At 45.9% G+C, this 17,629-nt stretch overlaps 1 protein-coding gene across 13 annotated transcripts in view; it reads right to left on the bottom strand.

Annotated features, from left to right (window-relative positions):
- The window catches only part of INPP4A (inositol polyphosphate-4-phosphatase type I A), a 147,769-nt gene extending 131,585 nt beyond the window's left edge, over positions 1-16,184 (bottom strand). For 9 of the 13 annotated variants that reach the window (XM_010352045.3, XM_010352046.3, XM_010352043.3 and 6 more), the window contains exon 1: positions 15,961-16,184. The gene's annotated coding sequence lies outside the window, so the exon portion shown is untranslated. Of the gene's footprint in view, positions 1-246; positions 5,601-15,960 lie in introns of those variants that run through there. The other 4 variants (XM_010352051.3, XM_010352052.3, XM_039460011.2 and 1 more) reach the window with 2 other exon arrangements.
- Between the last annotated feature and the right edge of the window lie 1,445 nt (positions 16,185-17,629).

Here is a 17,629-nt window from a genome sequence, read left to right as displayed (position 1 = left end):
CTGGACGCATAACTTACCCTTCCCTGAGGCCCTGTGATGCTCCCCAAAACCCACGAGAGAAAGAGGCCACCTTTCCTTGGTGCCCCTAACCTACCAGGCGTCTCTGTACCCTTTAGCACCTATAATAACACACTTGCATATATATGTGTATGTACATGTATATGGGGAAAATTTTTACTCTTTCAACACACACACACACACACACACACACACACACACACACACACACACACAAAATGACCAAACCTGAAGGTGTGGCAACTTCTTATCCAGAGGAGCAGAAGTAGCCCTAGGTTTCAGCCATCTGGACAAAAGGGCTTTTGTGCCAAGGACGCAAAAGGTCACTGAGGAGAACAGGCTTCTGCCTTTGACAAGCACAGTGGGACAAACTGACAGTTCTGGTTTCTCCTCAAGAACTGACTGCGGCAGCAGCTGTGCAGTGGCTTCTGGTCTCACCTCCTTCTCCTCGGTTAGACTAAACCTCAACTTGACCTCAGGGAAGCAGCTGTCTTCCCAAGAGAGGCAGAGCCTTTTCTTGCTACTTTTGACACAGACAGACTAGCTTTGTTCATTCATTCACTCAGCAAACACTCATTGTATGCCTGTTTTGCACCAGGCACAGTGGGACACTCTGGAGATAGAAAGAAAACTGAGCTATTGTCCCTGCCCTGAAGGACACTTAAGTTTTATGACAACCCAGGTCCATGATGTTAGCAGGGTGTGTCCATAGAGAACTCTGACAATCTTCACACTGTTAATGTCATTGTGGGACACAATGCCCCATAACATGCTGTAAAGCAGAATCTAACACTTGAGCAACTTCTCCAGACCCTCAAGGAGTTACTATTAACCAGTTGCACACCAAAGAGAAGAGGGTAAGAGGGCCTCCCAAACATAGACACAGATGGTAAGTGAGCCACTCAGCACTCTGCACACCAGCCCTCCAGGGTGTCCTGGAAGACTTTCTTACTTTTATGTTGTTTTTCCTTTTGGCTACTCAACAGTGACTCCCTTCCTCGTAACAGCTCCCTGAACTCCACCCTCTCTTAGGCCACTCAACTGGGGTATGGAGGGGTGGGCGGGAGACCAGATGAGACTATCAGAGGGCTGATTTTCCCAGGCACAAGGACCACCTGTTTAGGGGCAAGCCCCTGGTCCAGTCTACTCAGTGTCACTCCCTCCCCGGGCCAGTCCAAACCTGAACCATCCATCTTGTCTCACAAGTGAGCGGCATTCCCGGACAAACCTCTGCCTGAGCCCTACACAGTCCTGACCTGGTACCATATTCTGTGCCCCATAAATGCTCCAATCACACTGGTAGCAAATATGGTAAAAGTCAGTCAAAAACAAGAGCTCTGGGTGCCTTTGGGCGTGTGGTGGCTACCATCCTGACAGGTGTTAGCAGGGCCACAAAAGCTGTGCTAAGAGCCATCTTCCACAGTCGGCCGTGCTTTGAGAACTGCGCCTCTGCTCTGCTTCTCTTCCTGCCAAGCTCTACTGAATAGCGCCTTCCCCTTTAAGATCTGGAGATGCAGTGTGGAAATCACAACCACTTCCCCGCTGGCCACGCCTTACTCTCTGAATACCTGCTGCATACTGAGAGGTCCCAACACCTTTGTTTCCCCAGGGGAAAAAGAATGTGCAGCATCCCATTCACTGGGCCAGAGGCTCACCCAGAATACCAGCAGAATGGGAATGCAAGCCCTGAAAAACACACAGAACGGCACAACGTGAAGGGGGAGGAAGGCATTTCTATGAAGTTCGGTGGTCAGCTCCCTTAAGTAAAATATTTCACTCTCAAAGAGGAAAAAAATCTGTATGTTTCTACTGAGAAAGAACTGACTAGCAAAATATTCTGGAAGAAAATCACTAGGCTCAGGCATCACAGGCAGCAATTATTCATGCTGGGTACCGGGAAATGTGTTGTGTTCTTTGTTGCCTGTGCATAGCCACTCCCAGGGTAGAGAAGGTGAGAAAGTGCTATTTGATGTTTTTTGTTTTGGTTTGGTTTTGAGGCAGGGGCAAGCCCCTGTCACCACAACTGGAGTCCAAGTGGTACAATCATAGCTTGCTGCAACTTTGAACTCCTGGGCTAAAGCCATCCTCCTGCCTCAGGCTCCCGAGCAGCTGGGACTACAGATGTGTATGCACCACCATATCCAGCTAATTTTTAAATTTTTGGTAAAGATGAAGTCTCACTACGTTGCCCAGGTCAAGCCTTTTTTAAATGTGAAGTTAGGCAGGGTATGCGGGCTCATGCTTGTAATCTGAGCACTTTGGAAGGTTGAGGCAGGAAGATCATTGAGGTCAGGCGTGCCAGACCGGCCTGAGCAACATAAGAAGACTTCGTTTCTACAAAAAAAAAAAAAAAAAAAAAAAAAAAAAATTATTTAATTCTCTGAGCACAGTGGCATATGCCTGTAGTCCTTGTTAACTGGGAGGCTGAGGTGGGAGAACTACTTGAGCCTTAGAGTTTGAGGCTGCAGCAAGCTATGACTGTCTACTGCCCTCCAGCCTGGGCCACACAGCAAGACCCTGTCTCTAAAATAAAATAAAACAAAAATAAGAGTTTTTCCCTAATATGGTCAACATTTATATAATCCTAAAAAGGCTAGCCAATCCTATTTCTAGGCCTGCCTGAGTAGCAAGCTCAAACAGCTTTAATAAACCAAACTGCTGTTTATTGTCTCAAATGTTTAATTTGCAGACAAATCTAGGTTATGAGGTAAAAATAGCACCTGTTTGTATTCACTACAGTAGTCCATTAAGTTAGGTTCACAGTCTATGCCACAGGCTGCTAGTTGCCATGACAAACACTGGTACATCCTTAACAGTTTTCAAAAGAGGTAACCTACAATGTGAAATACTGGTCAAATCCTGGGATGCCCAGTTCCCGAAGAATGACACAGCAGTTACTGCCCTGGAATTTAGTCATATCTCATGTAATCCTGTTTCTGTTTGTTTGAGACAGGCTTGTCTCACCATACTGCCCAGACTGGTCTCAAACTCCTGGGCTCAAGCAATCCTCCCGCCTCAGCCTCCCAAGTAGCTGGGACTACAGATGCATGTCACTATGACCAACCATTTCAACTATTTGAAATGAGTTACATCCACTACTGCTTAAAACTCTCATTGCTTCAGAGGGAGCTGAGGCAGAGTGGCCAGTGCCCTGAGTGTGTGGGCTGGGACATGCCCAGGTACATGGCCCAACAGTCAAATCCCCAATGAGAAAGGCCACTGTTGTCCCACAGGAGAAAGTGAGTGAGATTAACTTTAAAACTCGAATGCTCCTTACCGTGCAAGTTGGTACAAAGTAGTTTCCAGTGGCACTGCTGTCACTGGGGCATCCTTTCCTTTTCAGCCAGTCAAACAAAATCCACCCATACAAAAATTCCCAAACCACTTCACAACCCATCCACTGGCTTTCTTCTCTCTGTGACAAAAGATGTTAATATCAAGCTTAGTAAAGACATTGGACTAATTAAAGAATGATTAAATAATTAAGTTGACTCAAAACACAAAGATCTTCCTCCCTTCAGCAGAGTTATTCAACATACAGTTCAAAGGCACCTATAATAATAGTCACAAAACACATGTTTTGGGCAACCAATGGTTGAACATTATTTGAAAGACTATTTGCACTATTGAGTAAGACAAGCTCCTGTTCTCATGGTCTCTGCAGTGTTTCTAGGAGAAAGGCATGAGAATGAAAAATGTAAAAGTGGCTGGACACAGTGGCTTATGCCTGTAATCCCAGCAATTTTGGAGGCTGAAGCAGGAGGACTGCTTGAGGCCCAGAGTTCAAGACCAGCCTGGGTAACACAGCAAGACCCAGTCTCTAGAAAAAAATTAAAATTAAAAATTAGCCAAGTGTGGTGGCAGATGCATATAGTCTTTGCTACTTGGGAGGCTGAGGCAGGAGGATGGTTGAGCCCAGGAGTTCAAGGTTGCAGTGAGCTCTGATCACAGCACTGCACTCCAGCCTGGGCAACACAGCAAGACTCTGTCTCTAAAAATAAAGAAAGAATGCAAAAGTTTTTAGCAATGGCAACCTCCCTGAACTGTGTTCAGAGCTTCTTCCACAACTTGTATCCATTTGAAGCCCTTTTTTTCTTTTTAATCATTTTCTGCTTTAACTGGTAATTTCAAGTCCACGTTTCCTTTTTGAAACAAGTCAGGAATGGCTAATAGGAAAGAAACCTGCCAGAAAGAGAAAGACAGTTCAGACCTGAACCAGAAGATAAGTATCCATAAATTATCAGGGGAAAGTATGCTGGAGTCAAGTGGTCTCCATCAGTTCACGGGAAAATGACAAGGGCTGGACTTAGAAAAATGCTGTAGTTGTACTGGGGTACTGTCTGCAAACGGGCTCAGAGGAGTGATGGAGTGAGGCTGGAAAAGCCAGGGAAAGGCACGGGACGTTCTAGCTGGACCAGGAAGAATGTGGTCTGCATGACACACAGGCAGCTTCCTTCTCCACTGACACATCCTTGGTACTCTAGGGTCTCTGACACTATGTCGTTTCTTCTACTCTCGAAAGCTACTGCTGAATCACTGCAGAGGGGGAAGAAAGTGAAAGAATAAAAAGGCAGAATTTCCAAGGCAACAGACCAAAGAACAACTTCCCTAAATAGGCACTTGTATCTGTGTGTGTGTCTCTCAGTCCAATGCCAACTCAATCAAGAATACACCACACTTTATCCATGTGGCCCCTAGGCACTACCACTTCATTCCACTGTCAGGGAGGAGTCGACCAGGGAGAAACAAAGGAAATCACCTTCACTGGATAAACAAGAAAGGAGGAGGGTGAGATTCAGGCATGACTTCACCAAGTCACTGGCAAGTTGGGGACAAACTCCGAATGAGACTGCTAGTGCTTCCCTTCAACTTGAGGCAGGCACAGTCTACCAGCAAGGTGTTGCCCCTAAGGCCAATCCATTTACTCACTCCCCTCTTCCAAACCATAGGAGTAACAATATTTGGAAGATTCTGGGGTATCTTTGCTTTTTTTTTTTTTTTTTTTTTTTTTAGAGAGATAGGGTCTCACTTTGTCACCCGGGTTGGAGTGCACTGGTACAATCACAGCACACTGCAGCCTCGACCTCCTAGATTTAAGTGATCCTCCCGCCTCAGACTCCTAAGAAGCTGAGAATATAGTTTGCACTACTACACCAGACATTTTAATTTTCAGTAGAGACGAGGTCTTGCTACGTTCCTCAGGCTGGTCTGAACTTCCGGGCTCAAATGATCCTCCTGCCTAGGCCTCCCAAAGTGCTGGGATTATTGGCCTCAGCCACCTCACCAAGCCTATCTTGACATTTCTTGACACCTAGCCCTATCCTAATTGGGTTCCGTCAAACATTCCATTTTATTGCCATTTGATTATCACCCAATTATGTGATGTGATCATTTAATATTTGTATACCCAGAGCACAAAGAATAAATGAGAAACGTGAAAACACTTAAGATTTCAGCTCATACAATCACAGGTCCTTCCATTCTTTAAAAAAAAAAAAAAAAAAAAAAAAAAAAGAACAGTGTCAGTAAAAGATTCAGTTGGGTCAGTGACTAGCTGACTTAGAGTTTGGGGAATGCAAGCCCTCCACTTCCTCCTCCCACCCCCACCCACATCCTTTTCCTCTGAACTTCCCTGGATGTCCCTGCCTCTCAGCACCTCCCTCTTCTGTGACATTTCCCCTGGAAGGTGTCCTGAGCAGGAGTCAACGATAGGGTGTACTCCAGCCCTTTGAGCACATGTGATAAATAAGAGTACTGTGGAAAAAACAGAGTTGCCAAGACTGCCAAGTTGAGCAGGGGTCGAAACATCCATGCTTGCACTGATTCAGTGCACTGCGGTTCACAGCACTCTCCCACATATATTATTAATCCCCACCACCCTCCTGTGAGCCTAGCACTTTCCCCATTTTACAGATGAGAAAGCTGACTCGGGTTCACATCTAGCACTCTCTACCTACAATCCAAATTGCCTTTACCCCAAAAAACAAACACAGACATTCCAAAGACATTACTACATAAGCTTTGTGATACAAACCAGACTAACACCTGCATTAAATAATGGGTATCACATCTGACCCTAAGCCAGCCTTAGGAACTGTCCTGCCCATGTTACGGCACAAAGGATTCTAGTGGGGAGTCATAAGCTGCAATCTTTCATTGGGGCCAGCCCCAAAGAAGGAGACACTCTCTTTCTCTTATGCAGAAATATGCTGATCCACATTTTAGGTAAAGGACCCATCTGGCATCTAGAGTTAAATTTTTTTTTGTTTTTGTTTTTTGAGAGGGAGCCTTGCCCTGTTGCTCAGGCTGGAGTGCAGTCATGTGATCTCAACTCACTGCAACCTCCACCTCCTGGATTCAAGAGATTCTCCCACCTCAGCCTCCTGAGTAGGTAGGATTACAGGTGTATACCACCACACCCAGCTAATTTTTGTGTTTTTTTTGTTTTTATGTTTTTGTTTTCAAGATGGAGTCTCGCTTTGTCACCAGGCTGGAGTCTAGCGACAGCGATCACAGCTTACTGCAACCTCCACCTCCCAGATTCAAGCAACTCTCCTGCCTCAGCCTGAGTAGCTGGGACTACAGGCATGCGCCACCACACCCAGCTAATTTCTGTATTATTAGTAGTTTCACCAAGTTGGCCAGGATGGTCTCTATCTCTTGACCTTGTGATCCACCTGCTTCGGCCTCCCGGAGTGCTGGTATTACAGGCGTGAGCCATTGTACCCAGCCAATTTTTGTATTTTTAGTAGAGACGGGGTTTCACTACGATGGCCAGGCTGGTCTTGTGATCAACACACTCCCCTGCCATTGTCTCTTCTGTCTTTCATGGCGGCCGCAGAGGACTCCTCATCAGGAGGATCTGGCCCAGGTGGCTTAATACCACGGACAATACACCACAGCAGACCAGGCCCAGGACTTTCTGTCTGCTCCTTATGTCCCCAGCTCCATTCCCACTGGCCCTGAAAGTCTCCTCTGGTTTCAGGTCAGTGGTTCTTGATCTATGATGAGTCATAGACCACCAGGTTCTGACAAAAGCCACAGGCCCCAGCCCCAGGAAAAGTATATACATATCCAGTGTAGGCCCCACCTCCCTACAGGTTAAGACCCCCTGCACTCAGCCCGAGGGTTTGACACATCTTTACCAAAATCCACTGTGAGAAACAGTAACATCAAAACAATACCCCAAATACACTACATGTGAATAACTAGATGTTTTACCAAAAAACGTTTACCCTTCCCATAGGAAATGTACTTGGATATTTGTTATATCAAAAAAACTTTTTAATGCTAGTTACAACATCAAACTGATTTCATGAACCACTGCATTTTGAAATGCGCCGTGCGGACCCTTCTCTAGCCTATCTCCTCCTCAGATGCCCTTCTTCCTCAATAATTAGTGCAAATGTGGTTACAGCTCAGTGCAAGACTACTCCTAAATGTTATTTCTATGTATTAAGATGAATCTTTAAAGCCTTGGAAAGTCAAGTAACTCCAGAAATCTCTCAACTCTTTCATTTCAGGAAAAATTCAGAAAAGTGTGTTATTGTGATCTCACAAATTATACCATGGAGGTGGCTATTTTACCCAAACATAAAGTTGGAGTTGTGCTTGCAAAAAAGGGGACATAACACAGGTAAAAACCACCACTGAAAGTCATCACTCGGGCTGTCTCCAGGCCAATTCCCTAAATATTTCTCAAGCACCTACTAACTGCACTGTCCTCTGTTTTTTTCTCAGCTAGAAGGAGTAGCAGCGTAGGCAGCCCCTACACATATGAACACACTTCAGGAATTGCTTCAGAAAGTGAGTCATAATAGCCTGTTGGGACTCTCAGCACCAGCTCGGTGGACTCCATCCCTGCTAGACCAGAGACGGACCTGGGGCTGGGTATTGCAGAGGTTGCTTCCTCTAGTACCAATTTGTATGGGGAGAGTACAGGCCATACCAGGGAGAGCTGGAGAAGCTTCAGGCAAGGGGGCTGAGAAACTTAAACGGATAGACAAGCTGGCGAATGGGGGGCAGGGGAAGAACTCAGGAGAGAAAATTGCCCCCAGGGCCTTAAACACTGGCTAGTTCACACTGTAGGCTGCCCACCTAACATCTACTCTTCCTAGTCTAGGACCTATCCTCCTCACCAAGTCCCAGGAAAAGCTAGCCCTGTCTCCAGCTGAGGAGTGGGGGAAGTCTTGATTAAACGAAAAGAGCTGTTCTCCAATGTGACCTTGCATCAGAATCACCTGGAAGTCTTAAAGCACAGTTTTCTGGGCCCCATCCCAGAGTTTCTGATTCAGTGGGTGGGGTGGGACCTACGAATCTCCAGTTCTACCAAGTTCTCAGGTGATGCTGACGCTACTGGTCTGAGGACCACACCTGGAGGACCACCAGCCTAAGCCAATCAGCACATAGCACTCTCACAGCCTAGGCCATGTGACCTTTTGCTCCCACAGAACAAAGGGAAGGACTGGTAGACACTGTGGCTGGGGACTCAGTTGGTTTGTCTTCTTCCCTGCTTCTGCTGGACAGGAGCAAGGAAGCATGCAGTCCCACTGCCCCTAATGACCATCTCAGAATCATGAGGAGACCAAACCCTTAAGATGAAACCAGCAGTGATGGCTGGACAGAGAAGAACTGAGGTCCTTGATGAAATTGCTGAAGTGCTGATGGAATGCGACTCCAGTTCTCTGAGATAATAAATGTCACTGCTGGCAGTCAAAAGCATCCCAACCGACATACCCTATAATCCAGGGAGACACTTGAACTGGGTATCCTTGTTTCCTAGTAGGACCTTGTACCCCAGAAACAACCACCTGCCTAAATACTTCCTTCACATTTCCAGAGTTAATATACTTAGGTAATCCTTCTTGAAAAATTCAAATTAATGGGTTTAAGAATACACAATTTAGAAATGCAAGCAACACGACAGGTAAAGAAGGGCGTTCAATATGCTAGAATGAATTAACAATAGCTTCCATAACAGCAGCTGATACCACCTGCGTGAGGGCTATGGGAGAGGCAGGAAAGGGGGAGGGGGTTTCTCAGGAGACATCAGAATATCACCAGCAACTGGTGGTCAGGAGAACTACCAGATGTCCCTGGGAAAGGGCTCTGGGAGGATCCCAGGACTGGAGCTGGGAACAGGTAAACGTTTTCCTCTTCCAGAGGTTCCCACCCTTCTTCCTCAATGTCAGAGGACACCCCTGTCTTCCCAATCCTATTCCAGAAAATGGAACTCACCAGAGCATGATCCCCTCACCATATACATTTGCCTACTGCCTATGTCCCTCACCAGGTGAGCCTCACTGAACAAGTTCCACATTAAAAGGCCAGCAGTCTCGCACATGCCCCAGGTTAGGGCTGTGGGCAAACACCAGAGGCCAGCTGGGCTGGCTGGCAGGCATGGGTCTGACAGCCTAATAGGGCATGACGAAGGTATGTGCAAAGACCAGAAAGAGGAGACATGCATACTATACCCAAGACCCTGGCTTCCCAATCCCAGATGGGTTATGATGAAAGGGACAGCTAAGGAGCCAAGGCCGGGCCCGGTGGCTCATGGCTGTAATCCCAGCACTTTGGGAGGCCAAGGCATGCGGATCACCTGAGGTCAGGAGTTTGAGACCAGTCTGGCCAATATGGTGAACCTCATCTCTACCAAAAATACAAAAATTAGTTGGGCATGGTGGCACACGCCTGTAATCTCAGCTACTCAGGAGGATGAGGAAGGATAATTGCTTAAACCTGGGAGGTAGACGTTGCAGTGAGCCAAGATCATACCGCTGCACTCCAGCCTGGGCGACAGAGTGAAACTGAGACAGAGTAAGAGTGAGAAAGAGAGACAGAGTGAGAAAGAGACAGCTAAGAGATTAAATCCACAGAGGAAAGGCTGATCTAATTCAAAGCTCCGCCAATCACCCACACTCTGTAATTCCAACCTCTGTCAATCACCCACACCCTGGAAACTCATTGTAATGCTTCCGTTCTGCACACTTACTAGGCACCAGGATTAAATGTTAATTCATTCAATTCCCAACATGCCTCTGGGGCTGCTACTACCATCAGCCCAGTTTTGTGAATGAGATAACTGAGGCACAGAAAGATTAAACTACTTGCCCAAAGTCACACAGCTAGCTGGATGCTCACAGAAAGTACAGTGTCAGAGCCCACAATAGTTATAGGAACAAAATAAATGGTTTTGAAAGATGTGTATGCTCGGCAAACAGGACTGTGTAAAAGAAATTCCTGATATATAAACCAAAATACTGAAAACAGAATTGTTGATACTGAAAAGTCCAAGTAATCTATTTTTAATCCTACATTGAAAAGCATTTATTTTTCAATCCTGTGAAGGAAGTTAGGTGATGTAATTGGGTTTTAAGCCCCGTTGGGCCTCTTTTAACTACCCTCAGGGGGTTGCCCTAACCACTTCTCAACACTACAGCTCATCTTTAGACAGAACCTCATGCAGGATACCCAAAGATGCAGGATACCCAGACAGGCCTGGCTGGGTCCGGCATGCAGGGGGTGCTCAGAAAAAGCTTGGGTTCCTTGTCCTTTAAGACTTAAAAAAAAAATAAAATAAAAAAAGCATCACACTTAAAAAGCATTCTAAAGCTGCCAAGAATATTATTCAAAGTTACAGTAACTTCCAGAATCTAAGGAAAAACAGCTGGATAAGAAAAAATGAAGAAAGGATATGAACAGGTAATTCATTACAAGTTAAAATATACATTAACAATAATAGGTATTCGATATTTTTGGTAATTTGGGAAACGTAATTAAAACAATGTCTTCCTTGTCCATTAGAGTGGCAAAATTAACAAGATTTATTCTCTTAAATGTTAGCCAAGTTAAAGGGAAATAGTTTCACACACTAATGGAAGGAGTATAAATTTTAAAAGCAAGCCACAGAAAATTTTGTGTAATGTGACTACATTTATGTTTACAATGAGAGCATCTAACCCCTGAGAAGGTCTAGAATTGGTGATACCTCAGTAGCAATGGGCATGCTTAGTGCCTGCATCTTGGTTTTTAATATGTTTCTTCACTAAAGAAAAGCAGGACTCTTTGGAGAAATGGCTGATTCCAGGGCTGGGACAAGGGAAGTACAAGACGAGTCTTCAAGATTTTGTGCCAGGAAGAAAAGTCCTCAAAGAATGATGGGCAAATGTCAAAAGGACACAAAAGCCAGTTTGAAGGGACTCCCACTGGCCAAATCTAGGATAATTTGAGCAATAAAATGAATAATGAGAGTAACGGACTCTAATCTATTGAATAAAGCAAGAATTCATTAGTCTATTGATGTAAATCAAAAAATAAATAATAGAGAAAAAAAGGCTTTTCCTTTCAGTACAATTCCAACTAATAAATATAGACGGAATTATGAAATTAGAAAATCATCATCTGCCAACTATTGTAATAACTGATTCAGGTAAGAAACATCAATGGATTCTGAAACTACAGTATATTTACATAGTCTCAAATTCTCTTCCTTTGAGACACAGATTAACTACAAAGGGAAAAATGCTAACTTTTCAATGAGATAGACACCACCTTAATTCAAGTGATCAAAGTTAACAGGGCCAGTGAAGGGGCTAATCACAGCATATGCCTGATGGGACACACGAAGAAGGCTGCAGCATCAGTCAAGCACAGTGGCTCATGCCTGTAAACTCAGCACTGTGGTAGGCCAAAGCAGGCGAATCGCGAGACTAGGAGTCTGAGACCAGCCTGGGCAACACAGTGTGAGATCCTGTCCCTATAAAATATTTAAAAATTAACCGGGTGCAGTGGCACACACCTATAGTCTCAGCTACTCAGGAGGCTGAGGCAGAAGGATCACTTAGTAGAGGAGGTCAAAGCTGTAGTGAGCTACAGTGGCACCACTGTACTCCAGCCTGGGCAACCAAGCAAGACCTTGTCTCTTAAAAAAAAAAAAAGAGGTTGGGCACGGTGGCTCAAGCCTATAATCCCAGCACTTTGGGAGGCCAAGGCGGGTGGATCACGAGGTCAAGAGATCGAGACCATCCTGGTCAACATGGTGAAACCCCGTCTCTACTAAAAATACAAACAATTAGCTGGGCATGGTGGCGTGTGCCTGTAATCCCAGCTACCCAGGAAGCTGAGGCAGGAGAATTGCCTGAACCCAGGAGGCGGAGGTTGCGGTGAGCCGAGATCGCGCCATTGCACTCCAGCCTGGGTAACAAGAGCGAAACTCCGTCTCAAAAAAAAAAAAAAGTCAGTAGTCAGCTGGGCATGGTAGCTCATGCCTGTAATCCCAACACTTTGGGAGGCCGAGGCAGGCGGATCACAAGGTCAGGAGTTCGAGACCATCCTGGCCAACATGGTGAAACCCCATCTCTAAAAAAAGAAAAAAGAAAAAAAAAGAAAGAAAAAAGTCAGTAAACTTCAAATATGTCAATGTTGTGAAATACAAAAGAAAGACTTGATAACTGTTTCAGATTAAAGGAGTCTATAGAGACAGAAAAACTTAATGCAAAACAGATGTCTAGGATTTTCTTTTGCTATAAAGGACATATTGAAGCAACTGACAAAATATAAATAAGACCTGTACATTAAATAGTGTTGTATCAACATTAATTTCCTGATTTTTTTTTTTTTGAGAGTCTCACTCTTTTGCCCAGGCTACAGTGCAGTGGTGCAATCTTGGCTCACTGCAACCTCTACCTTCTGAATTCAGGAGATTCTCATGCATCAGCCTCCCAAGTAGGTAGGACTACAGGCATACACCACCATGCCCAGGTAATTTTTCTTTCCTTTTTTTTTTTTTGAGACAAAGTCTCTCTCACTCTGTTGCCCAGGCTGTAGCGCAGTGGCGCAAACTCCACTGACTGCGACCGCCGCCTTCCAGCTTCAAGTGATTTTCATGCCTCAGCCTCTCAAGTAGCTGGGATTACAGGTGCCTGCCATGACACCTGGCTAATTTTTGTATTTTCAGTAGAGACAGGGTTTCACCATGTTGGTCAGGCTGGTTTCCAACTCCTGACATCAAGTGATCCGCCTGTCTCAGCCTCCCAAGTACTAGAATTACAGGCATGAGCCACCGCAAGGCCTAATTTTTGTACTTTCAGTAGAAACAAAATTTTGTCATGTTGGCCAGGCTGGCCTCAAACTGCTGGCCTCAAGTGATCCTCCCATCTTGGCCTCCCAAAGTGCTGGGATTGCAGGCATGAGCCACTGCAGCTGGCCATGATTTTTAATAACTGTACTGTTGTTATGAACATCATATGTACTGTCTATGAATGTTATTTTTTGGGAAATACAAAGTGAAGTATTTAGAGGTAAAAGGGTAACTTTTGCCTCTAAATACTTTTAAGTCTACAACTTACCATTAAGTAGTTCAGAAAATAGGTTATAACACATAGGAATATAAAGCAATGTAACAGAACGTCCACATTTAGAGAATCTGAGAAACCTTTGGCTTATTCTTGAAACTTTTTTGCAAGTCTGAAACTATATCAAAATATTTTTTAAAATTAGAGAACGTGTGCATATGAATAGAAATGTACGTAAATTCCCTGGGATTAGCTTCATGATGGCATTTTCCTTAAACACAGAGATGAAATGAAGCCTGCATGGGCATTAATATTGGTCTTCTCAAAATGTTTTCCTCACAGAGCTTCTGTTTTAGAACACTGAAAAAAAAAAAAAAAAAAGCCATTTCGAAGGCTCTCTCAAGACCAGCTCATTAATCAAGTTCTACAGAAGCGCCAACATAATCAAGCCTTTTTCACTGCAGATTTGTGCTATTTTTTTCTCAGTGAAAGTCAGAGCCTTCTGACACCATGAGTAGTTGATGATGTCGTGGCAACTTTTCTGGAATACGAAACTAAAAAACAGCTTTTCATTTAAAAATGAAAACGGGATGAAACAGTCTTGGTGGAAAGCCTCCACCTCCACTCTGCCTCATTGAATTCTTGAGATGTTAAGTCCTGGGCTGGGGATCAGTGGGTCAGTTGGTCCCACACTGCCTTCAAGTCCGTTCCTGTGTGCATTTGAAGAGATGCTGGCTGAGAATGCTCCCTCTTAAGCAGGCAGCAAGTTAAAGAGACTTGCAGGCTTGATAGTTCTTTGTCATATACATCTCATCTTTCTAGTGTGCTACAGTTTACAAAAAGCTCTTATGTATTATTTTGTTTCATCCTTTCCTTGAAGTGATTTAAAAAAACAAGAACCCTAATATTCAGCTTAACAGCAGTACTACAAAATATCCAGTTTTAAAAACAGGGATGCACTATAACATCTGCCCTTGGCTCTGATCTAGTTGGAAACAGGACTTACCTAAGCAGATAAACACCCTGTTAACAGAATACACTAAATGAAAAAAGTAGCTACATGAGTAAGGTGGCTAGGTAAATAATTCTATAAGGAGCTCAGTAGAAATACAATGTTCTTTTCTCTTTGAATTTGTCCACATCCATTTCTTTAAGCCTTATCTTCAAGTTAAACTCTACCAAGTAGCTCTGGTTTCACAGGCGTGTTTACAAGACATCAGAGGGAATGAGGGATGAGGCCTGTTCACATGTAACGCCACCCCTGGGACAGACAGCATCAAGAGGTCTCCTGACACCATTGCTCCAGCAGACCAACCACACTGACATTCTCACATGGGCCCCATCATTCATGTTTCTTCAAAGAAAACAGTAAATTAGCAGTTCACACTTCAGCAAAGAACCCCCAAAACAAAGGCCCTAGCCTAGATTCAAAAACAAAATTTCCCTTAAAGAAAGCATGTTTTCAACCAAAGAAAAATTAGGCTCAATTCTAGGACAACCGATAGCAAACAAGTCTACATGCACTGGCCAATCCCACAGCATCTAGATTCCAAAACAAACTCAGGGAAAAAGGCTCTGCTCTCACCTTTTAGAGATAAGAACCAGAGTTAGCAAGCAACAGAACCATGATTCACACCAAAGTCAACCCACTCTCCCCTCAATCCCACTGGCTTTCCCGTGGTCCACACAACCCACTGGGAACAGATGAACCCGTCAGAATTTCTCTTCAACACCCAAATCGCCACCCCACCCCCATTTTCTTGGTTTAAATGCCCTGGGGGCAGGTGACAAATGAAATTCCATTCTTAGGCAGCTTCCCAACACAAGACACATTCAGTGGCAAAGCAAAAGAGGAGAATACAGGTTCTAATACCTACGTCTATCTTACCCAGAGGAACGTTTTCATGGTCTGGCATTATGGATGAACTCAGGGCAGGAAGAACCCATCATTATGTAATGTCAGAGGGCAGGCGACAGGCGGAGAGAGGCGAGCCCATCAACACTCCCTTCCTTTGCCCACAAAGACACAAATTTACCTCTGACATTTCGAATGTCTGTCTTCTGGGGCCCACCCATTCCTGGCTGGCTTTTCAAGAGACAGCCACAGATCCCTGCATATTTCTCAGGCCTCAATTAATGGACAACAAAGCCAGAGAGAAATAAAATACAGAAAGCAAAGATGCTAGAAATGTTGTCGGGGTCTAAGGGCGGACAGAAAAGGGAAGAGTTTCGAGGATGGAGACCAGATTTCCTACACGGAGATGCATGTTTACTTTTACCCGGTTATGTTTACACCTAAAACACGGCAAGGCCTCCGGCGTCAGGAGCCGGTAGACCCAGCCCTGGAGCCGCACAGGGCAGGCGCTGCGACTGCATCCCGCGGCCCCACGCCCGCTCGGTACCCGGCCTCCTGCCGGGGCGGCCGCGTCCTCACCGGGCTCGGGGTCCGCCAGGCTCGAATTGTTCTCAAAGGACGCCACCGCAGGTAGACCACCGGCACCGCTAGGCAGTGCAATTTCCATGACAACCGCGGGCGCCGTCCCCGTCCGGCCCAGCGGGGACCAGGACGCGTCCCCCACGCCTGTTGTCCGTCCCTGGCCCCGGCTTCCGCGCCGGCCGCGTAGCCTCCGGCCCTGCCCGACCCACCTACCTGGCGCTTCCCGGCCCCCGGCGCCAGCCGCCCCGCCGTCCCGCCGGGCCGAGTGCCGGAGCCCCGCAGCAGCAGCCCCGCCGCCTGGTTGTGAAGTCACGGGCTGCGGGCCCGACCTCAGGTGCTGGTCCTCCCGCCCCGGCCCGCGGAGCCCGACCCGGCTGCGAACCACCCGCGCTTGCCGCAGCCCTAGCCCCGCCGCCGCCGCCGCCGCTCTAGACGCCGGGCGCAGCCCCGCCCCGGCCCCGCCCCCTCGCCGCGCAAGCGCGCTGAGGCCCGGCCCGCGCCTTGCGACTCCCGCCTCGCGACCGGCCGGAGGTGGGTCCGCCTCCCGAGGCAGCAGGGCCGTGACCGAGCTACCCGCGCCAATTCCTACTTCTGGGTTCCCAGAAGATCCTACCCTATCCTGTGACTGCTTGACTTGCAAGGAGTTCTTGAACTTCTGGACCTGACTGAGCGACTGCATCTTCACCCTGTCATTCACTGGTTCCGAGGCCCTGACGGATCCCCAAGGGAAGGTTTCGCGGAGGAGCTGCGACCCGGGGGCGCGTCCCCAACCTTTTGTCCTCCGGACAAGAGCATTTCCTGAAGTGCAGACTTACTCCCCAGGAGATGTTTAGGAAATTGAACATTCCAACCAGAGACAAGCAAAAAATTAAAATCTTAATACTTTGAAAATACAGACTTGCAAAAAGAAGACGATTGCTAACCTCTGCGTTTCTGTCCTTCCAGACCTATTCTGGCCTGTGTCCCTAAGTGTGCACTAACAGACTTGCAGCCAACATCAGTCCTTACACTTTGCTCCCAAATTTCTATTTTTCTATGGAGAAAAAGTAATCAGAAGTTTTGGAAGAAATTTTTCGCTTTAATTTGACTTTAAAACAACATTTCGGTCGGGTGCGGTGGCTCACGCCTGTAATCCCAACACTTTGGGAGGCCGAGGCGGGCGGATCACCTAAGGTCAGGAGTTCAAGACAGCCCGACCAACATGGAGAAACCCCTTCTCTACTAAAAATACAAAATTAGCCGGGCATTGTAGCGCATGCCTGTAATCCCAGCTACTTGGGAGGCTGAGGCAGGAGAATTACTTAAACCTGGGAGGCGGAGGTTGCAGTGAGCCGAGATCATGCCATTGCACTCCAGCCTGGGCAACGAGAGCGAAACTCCGTCTCAAAAAATAAATAAATAAATAAATAAATAAATAATCCCTGAGCAAGGGTAAATACTGAACTGAACGTATCCTTATCTTTGAGTTTCAACATTTTATTCGAAAAAAATATTCGTAAAACTATTTTAATTCAATAAACGATAATACTTCTCAGGCTGAGCATTTATACATAAAGTTTGCTTCAAAAAGAAAAGAGATTGGCCGGATGTGGTGGCTCATGCCTGTTATTCCAGCATTTTGGAAGGCTGGGGCGGGCGGATCATGAGGTGCAGAGATCGAGACCATCCTGGTCAACATGGTGAAACCTTGTCTCAAAAAAAGAAGAAAGAAGGAAGGAAAGAAAGAAAAAGAAAGAAAGAACCAGTTTTTTAGGGAGCCTGAGGCAGGGGAAGGAAGGAAGAAAGGAAGGAAAGAAGGAAAAGAAAGAAAGAAAGAAAAGACAGATGCCATAGTTTTAAATTTTTATTTCTTTTCTGATGTTTTATTTCTCTTCTGAAAAGT

Source organism: Saimiri boliviensis, chromosome 1 (assembly GCF_048565385.1).
Source record: "Saimiri boliviensis isolate mSaiBol1 chromosome 1, mSaiBol1.pri, whole genome shotgun sequence".
Lineage (NCBI taxonomy): Eukaryota > Metazoa > Chordata > Mammalia > Primates > Cebidae > Saimiri > Saimiri boliviensis.
This window is presented reverse-complemented; position numbering and strand designations above follow the sequence as displayed.